Source organism: Macaca nemestrina, chromosome X (genome assembly GCF_043159975.1).
Source record: "Macaca nemestrina isolate mMacNem1 chromosome X, mMacNem.hap1, whole genome shotgun sequence".
Lineage (NCBI taxonomy): Eukaryota > Metazoa > Chordata > Mammalia > Primates > Cercopithecidae > Macaca > Macaca nemestrina.
Window position 1 is genome coordinate 151,736,945 of NC_092145.1, and position 8,278 is coordinate 151,745,222.

Genomic DNA, 8,278 nt, shown 5'->3' on the forward strand with positions numbered 1-8,278 from the left:
GTGGGGAGGGGAAAAACAAGACAGGAAAGGGAGGGCACCCACCAAAGTGTCTGTCATCAAGCCAGTTTCCACTGAGGATAAATGGAGCTTAATGCCCCACAGGAACTCTAGGAACCAGGGTAGAGCATGCACCTACCCAAGGAACAAAGGAGCTGGGGCATTGATACATCAGCTTCCATCTGCCATTGGTTGAGGGCTGCTGGGGGGTGGAGCTTAATTCCCTAGCTCTTCAGGACTGCAGGTGCACATTCGAGTCCCTAGATAGAGCCCTCAGGTAATGAGCTGGTCACTCATGGGGCTAAGGGGACACAACTAGCATCTACTACAACCCCTTACAATACATCCCTCAATTTAAAGTTTTTAAAAAGTAGGAGAAGCATTGAACAAGTCAAAAAATGACTTGTTTTTATGAGATAGACTACAAATGGAAGTAGGAACTCTGCAAAGGGATTTATAATGACTAGAGTGTTTGGAAAAGGCTCCTCAAGGAAGGGACATTCGATTTGTGCTTGAATGAAGGAAAGGCTTTTTTCTCTGGTTCAATGCTGTATCTTTTATTGGAGTATAACACGCCTACATGGTAAGTACTTGATAAATGTGCTGAATGACCAAATAATTCCCAGGATGAACTAATCAGCTGAAAGTACAAACATGGGGGCTTGGGCTGGTAAGCCACCTAGGCTTTGAATCAAATAGCTACATCTGAAAGTTTTGTTGGAATAATAATCCCATACATTACATTTCTGTGGAATAAGTGAACCCATCTCTAGGTCCTGTCCCTACCATAATCACAGCAGTCAGATAAAGTTGAGGAGTTTATTAGGGAAATTTGAGAGGCATAGACACCCCAAGTGACAGAAAGAAATGTCTGAAAATGTCCCTTCAAGTCAAGTGGGAACCTGGCCTTGACCTCCCCAAATCAACAGGAAACTGGCGGGTTAGCAACAACATTCTCTGGTAGCCACATTGCCAGGGCATGAGTGTCTTGGCCAGGACTGCCTCCCACTTCCCACCAAAGGTGGGGAAGAGACAAAGACTGTTCACAGAAGCAGTGCAGAGGCAATGAGAACTTTAAGGAAAGTCTGAGAGAGAAAGAAGGATAGGGGTGGGGAGGACCTTCACAAAGAATCCCAGGCTTTTGGCTGTGAATGTCTCAAATACATTGACAAGTAGATCTACAAAATGTTACTGGAAAGGTAAAATACCTAATGTTGTTTCCAAGAGTTCCTCTAGACTTTTCCTCATATACCACATCACACCCTCAGAAGTACATGGAAGAACCCAAAGGTCACACTTTTGAAAAAAGAAAAACAAGAATAAGCCCTGTTGCTCTGTAACGAGAAAGGAAGGAGCTGAAGGCTGCTGGGGCCTTTCTCACATGACCTGTGTTCTGTAAAGCAACTTCCCAGCAGCAGCATGGCACTGTTCTAGGTGAGCATCTCACCTTTTGTCACCCATGCTTCAGTGTACTCTATTCTCTGTTCAAGGGCTGTCAATTTCTCCCTTAGTGTTGCAAATCTTGAACAAGACATATCAAACGAGTTGAGAAAGTCTGAGAAAGTCTGTGATTTTCTTGATGCTGCTGGTGATTATCTCAATGTACTCCCAGTTCGCCCAGTCCTACTGAATCTCCTGCTTCACCAGATCCTCTTGTCTTGCCATGGTCAAAGCCTGAGGAAGACTGAAGCAAAGAATTTGGATCTGTGAAGGGGACAAGGAGAAAACTCCAGGCAGGAGAAATGGCAAGAGCAAGGAAAGGAAAATGAGTGGAGATCTACTGACTTCTTATTGGGAAATATTAATAACTCTTCAGAGGTTTTCTGTGTTTCAGCATGTCCTACAAATGTGGCACAAAATGCCATTTTATTCCAGACTATCTTGGTGTTTATGTCCATTACAGTTTGGAAGATGAGATAGTGTCTCTGTCTAGAGCATGCAGCAGATTTGTTTGCTTACTCTGCAGTATTACAGAGATGATGTCTTTCTCTAGGACAAAGATCAGGCAGGTGTACTGCCTATTATAATATACTCAGTTTCTCTCTCCTGTAATGTAATGCACTGTGTGTGCAGGGGTCACATGGCCTTTGCATTGCCTTTTGTCAATTGGAGATTGAGGAATAATCTTAACTGATGATACTCTGGCTGCTGATATTGCTGTGAGTAGTAGAGTCATTTGTCTCTGACCCAGGAGTTTTGTGTCTTCTGCCAGCATCCCTGAATCTGTGGTAAGCTAACTTGTTTGCTAAAATCTAAGACCCTTCACAGTGGTTGATACTTCTAAGTATGATGCTCAAATAAATAATCTAATTCAAGCCTCACGTCATCCCCATGAAGTAGGAATTATTATTGTGTTTCATGTTTTATATCTAAGGAACCTGAGATCCCAAAAGATTAAATAATGTGCCTGAAGTCACTGAGCTGGTAAACAAAGAAACTAATGTCCAAAATTAGGGTATTCTGGCTTCAAAACTGTGTTTTCTTAACCACCCTAGCAGCCATCCAGTGATACCTTTGTTGGAGATAACCATGTGCAGGTGAGAGTGGTGGATGTTGCAGCAAGGTGATCACTACCCCCGGCTGGAAGGGTTGTCTTAGTTAGAGGGTGGCATGGAAGGGAAGATATGATGGAACCAGCCAGGTCAAAGATAGCTTAGAATGACAGGATTTTATATAACAGGCATAGAGGAGCAGCAGGAATTTACTTAGTGAAATTACGTAATTTAAAAGAAGTGCTGAAACTTAATCTTATTTCTAAGTTGGCACTATTGTTCTTCCTCTTTGCTCATCAGTCCAAGACTTAAGTGATGAATAGGCTCTGAGCAGGTAGGAAGAGTGAAGGGAGTGCATTTCAGGTAAGGAAGACAGCATTAGGAAGACCAGAGTGGTTTGGTTCTTTCAGAGGTTGCAAGTTGGTCTCTCTCGGTATCCATCCGTCCATCCATCCATCCATCCATCCATCCATCCATCCATCCATCCAATATGCTTATTTATCTATCTATCTAATCTATCAATTTATCTAGCTATCTACTTACCTATGTAACATCTTTAAAGGAACTCATGTCTCATATTGCAAATTAAAACAAAATCCTTTTGAATCCAATTGTGAGAATGTCCACTTTTGCTGTTTTCCCTCTACCAGCTTACTTTTGCTGCATGCAAACTAACTACAGATATCAATCAGCTGTTTACCCATGTTCTCTCTTATTTTTACAGCTATTAGCAGGCACTCATGTTGCCGTGAACTGCGCACTGAGTACTGGGTGAGTCAGAACAGGTACCTGTGTGTGAGGGTGGGGCTCTGTGCCCTTTCCATTGAACCCTGCTTCGCTGTTTCCACCGTAGGTCCTGTTGACTCTCAGGCAAAGAGATTGACCCTTCTTGATTTTTTTGAGCAGCTGCCTAAGAAAACAGAAATTTAGAACAACTTTGTTGGTAAGACCCTGAGTCTACCTTGGTCCCAGAACAAAGGGTTTAAAGGATCATAAATTATTTCTAAACCTGATTAAAAGTAATGACAAAACCCACAATTACTTTTGCACCAACCTAAAATACGAATCAGATGCACACAGATCTAGGGATGCTCATGAATTTCAACTTTTGGAAGGACAGCTAGGATAGACCTCATCCAAACTAGACTTGCTGATGGGATTCTAGAGCTCATTTCAAACACGGTCATAGAAAAACAGGCTCACAAGAGAAAAGCCACAACCCAATGCAGACAATTTATCAGAGCATGGTGGTGGCCTGGGATAAAAGAGGTGTGTGAGTAAGTCAGTCATGGGACACTAAGAAGGAAATACCATCTTGAATTCTTCCTTTGGTGATAGAATTGTGCATGATTTTGGATGTCTCCTTTTCTTTGGTGCTCACATAACTGCAAGATGTCTCAACAAATAAGATTAGCTTCATTTTTCTCCTCTCCCATAATACCATCTTCTTCCTTTGCTGTATCAGTGTGACACTGGAGCATTGGGGCAAAGGGAGAAGGAAAACTTCTGGCAATCATGTTTTGTCTGTGGCGCCAAACATGTAGATACATGGAACTGATTGAGTGATGATTAACGTTTTCACTTTACATCAGGATGTTGGATATTGTGTGGACACTTGAGGAAGAATGAAGAATTTAGCCATGATGGATTTATACTAAGATGTAAGTCCTTGCAACTCAAATGCCTCAAAAACCTGCTAACATTTGCGAGATCAGTACTGAGAAAGTAACTTTTTAAAATGATGAGAACTACTGGAAATATTTGAGACTAACAAAAGTACTTCAAATCTAATTCTAAGGAATAATGCCCTCTATTTTATAAACAAAAGTTAAAAGAGAAGTATAATCACATATTCCGCAATGTTTCAAAAAGTGTGAATTAGTTTAAATGAAAACATTGATAAGCATAATTGTCTGTTTAAATATGAAGATATTTCAGGCATTATCTAATGTCAAATTTATATTGCCAGTATAAATATAGATACAAGCAGAAAATGCATCAAAGAATTGTTCTTACAATATAACTGAATGTCATAAACTGACATTTTAAAACCATTTATTCACTCTTATGATTACCGATAATCATTATGTCTTAATCACATTTTATGTGTTGTCATTTAATGACGTTTATTCAAATATCTGTTGATTAATTGCTCCTGGGTGACCTAAAGCCACTGAATTTCATCAGCCAATTTGTCTTCTTTGCAAAAAAGAGAAGAAATATTTCTAACACTTTGGAAAGCTATTTAAAATTTGATTAAAGTCTAAAAGCCAGCAAATCAGTTTCTCAAGTGGATCGAATATAATTTATTAATCTGCAATTTTAGAATCATTAAATTATTAAAATTGGTGGTTTAAAGCTCACTATAGGATATGATTACTTAGCAGATTTAGGTTTGTTTTTTTTTTGAGATGGAGTCTCGCTGTCACCCAGGCTGGAGTGCAATGGAGCGATCTCAGCTCACTGCAACCTCCACCTCCCAGGTTCAAGCGATTCTCCTATCTCAGCCTCCTGAGTAGCTGGGATTACAGGTGTGTGTCAACATGTCCAGCTATTTTTTGTAATTTTAGTAGAAATGGGGTTTTGCCATGTTGGCCAGGCTTGTTTTGAACTCCTGGCCTCAGGTGATCAGCCCACCTCGGCCTCCCAAATTGTTGGGATTACAGGCGTGAGTCACCAGCAGATTTAGTTTTAATCATACAACTAATCTGAATGTTCTCACATTCCTGTGCCTACTGACTGAGTTGTCTCTGCCAGTGTACACACACTGAGTCTTTTGACCAAATTTTCTAAAAGCCTGGAATTGACATTTTCCCTTTGGTCGCAGCACATAAATATTATTGAGTCCCTGCTCTGTGCCTCATGGTATGCTAGGTGAGTTAAGAAACAAAATGATTGTCAAGTGAATTTGGAAAAACATGGAATAATAGGACAGTAATATATGCAGTGCTATAGTGCTAAATTGTACCTTTTGACCTCTTAGGTTAGAATATATTGCACATTAATTATTATTAATGTTAATGACTATTATATTATTGATAATATTGCACATGAATACTATGGCTCTCAGCCAAGGGCCATTTTACCCTCCAGGGGCTACTTGGCAGCGCCTGGAGATATTTATGTTTGCCACAACTAGGAAGGGTGCTGCTGGAATCCAGTGGGTAGAGGCCAGGGACACTGCTCAACATCCTGCAATACACAGGACAGCTTCCTCTCACTCAACAAAGAATTCTCCTGCAAAGATGTCAGTAGCAGGGCTGGGCGCAGTGGCTCACGCCAGTAATCCCAGCACTTTGGGAGGCCGAGGAGGGCAAATCATGAGGTCAGGAGGTCAAGACTATCCTGACTAACAAGGTGAAACCCCATATCTACCAAAAACACAAAAAAATGGCCAGGTGTGGTGGCGGGCGCCTGTAGTCTCAGCTACTCGGGAGGCTGAGGCAGGAGAACAGCGTGAACCTGGGAGGGGGAGCTTGCAGTGAGCCGAGACCACACCACTGCACTCCAGCCTGGGTGACAAAGCAAGACTCTGTCTCAAAACAAAAACAAAAACAAAAACAAAAACAAAAATGTCAGTAGCGCTGAGGATGCGAAACCCTGGGCTAGGTGGAAGGAAAGAAAGTAGAAATTCTAGGCAGGGAAGAAATTTGGATTCTGAGAATAAAAGTGATCCTGAGTGACCATGGGGCCACTTAGGAGACTTTCTGGTTTTGGGGAAACATGTGGAGAAATAGAAGTAAGATCAGAAAGCAGATGGGTCATTAGTAGAGACATTTTAATATCTTATTTAACTTGATTTTGATTTTAGTTTTGGCAATATAATGCACTAGATATCAAAAAATTCCTTATTAAAAAACCTGAGGAGGATGAATAAATAAATAACAAATACTTTTTAAGGCAGGTGTTTTAGTCTATTTTGTGCTCCTATAACAGGATACCACAGGCTGAGTAGTTTATAAAGAGCAAAAATTTATTTTTTACAGTTCTGGAGGCTGGGAAGTCCAAGATCAAGGTGCTGGCATCTTGTGTGGGCTTTCTTAGTGTGTCATCACACAATGGAAGGTGGAAAAGCAAGAGAGGAAGTCTGTCTTCATATGGCAGAGAGTGGAAGAGTGAACCCATTCCCAAAGCAGCCCCCTTTTTCAGGTGTGATTTCTTTTTTTTTTTTTTTTTTTTTAGATCAGGGAAACTTTATTGACTAGTAAAACTTGTCACACAAATACCTACTGCTCTCTGAATTCCAAGTTAAGAAGTAGGTACAATTATTTTCTCATGCATTGATCAAGGCAAAGAGAGCATAAGTTTATAAGAGCACTTCCGTTGCTAATAAACGTGGCACTTAATTTTTTTTTTTTTTTGGGGAGATGACATTTTCTTTTTTTATTTTTATTTTTATTTTTTATTATTTTTTATTATTATTATACTTTAAGTTATAGGGTACATGTGCATAACGTGCAGGTTTGTTACATATGTATACTTGTGCCATGTTGCTGTGCTGCACCCATCAACTCGTCAGCACCCATCAACTCGTCATTTACATCAGGTGTAACTCCCAATGCAACCTCTTCCCCCTCCCCCCTCCCATGATAGGCCCCGGTGTGTGATGTTCCCCTTCCCGAGTCCAAGTGATCTCATTGTTCAGTTCCCACCTATGAGTGAGAACATGCGGTGTTTGGTTTTCTGTTCTTGTGATAGTTTGCTAAGAATGATGGTTTCCAACTGCATCCATGTCCCTACAAAGGACACAAACTCATCCTTTGTTATGGCTGCATAGTATTCCATGGTGTATATGTGCCACATTTTCTTAATCCAGTCTGTCACTGATGGACATTTGGGTTGATTCCAAGTCTTTGCTATTGTGAATAGTGCCGCAATAAACATACGTGTGCATGTGTCTTTATAGCAGCATGATTTATAATCCTTTGGGTATATACCCAGTAATGGGATGGCTGGGTCATATGGTACTTCTAGTTCTAGATCCTTGAGGAATCGCCATACTGTTTTCCATAATGGTTGAACTAGTTTACAATCCCACCAACAGTGTAAAAGGTGTGATTTCTTATTTTTACTTTTAGTTTAGGTTCAGGGGTACACGTGCAAGTTTGTTATACCGGTAAATTGCGTGTCATGGGGGGTTGGTGTACAAAATTACTTCATTGCCTAGATAATAGTACCTGATAGGTAGTTTTTCAATCCTCTCTCTCCTCTCATCTTCCACCCTCAAGTAGGCCCTGGTGTTTATTTATTTATTTATTTTTAGACAGGGTCTTGCTCTGTTACCCAGGCTGGAGTGCAGTGGAGCAATCTCGGCTCACGGCAACTATGCCTCCTGGATTCAAGTGATTCTCATGCCTCAGCCCCCCAAGTAGCTGGAACTACAGGCATGCGCCACCACACCCAGCTGATTTTTGTATTTTTATTAGAGATGGGATTTTGCCATGTTGGCCAAGCTGGTCTTGAACTCCTGATCTCAGATGATCTGCCCATCTCAGCCTCCCAAAGTGCTGGGATTACAGGTGTGAGCCACCACACCCAGTCCCTGGTGCCTATTGTTCCCTTCTTCATGCCCATGTGTTCTAATCATTTAGCTTCCACTTATAAGTGAGAGCATGCAGTATTTGGTTTTCTGTTCCTGTATTAATTCACTTAGAATAATGGCCTCCAGCTCCAACCATGTTGCTGCAAAGGACATGATCTCATTCTTTTTTATGGTTTTATGGTATTCCATGGTGTATATTTTCTTTATCCAGTCTACTGTTGATGGGCATTCAGGTTAATTCCATGTC

General features: G+C 40.9%; 1 pseudogene; it reads right to left on the reverse strand.

Moving 5' to 3' along the window:
- Window positions 1–1,237: 1,237 nt before the first annotated feature.
- Window positions 1,238–1,662, reverse strand: LOC112425996 (protein BRICK1 pseudogene; annotated as a pseudogene).
- Window positions 1,663–8,278: the final 6,616 nt, after the last annotated feature.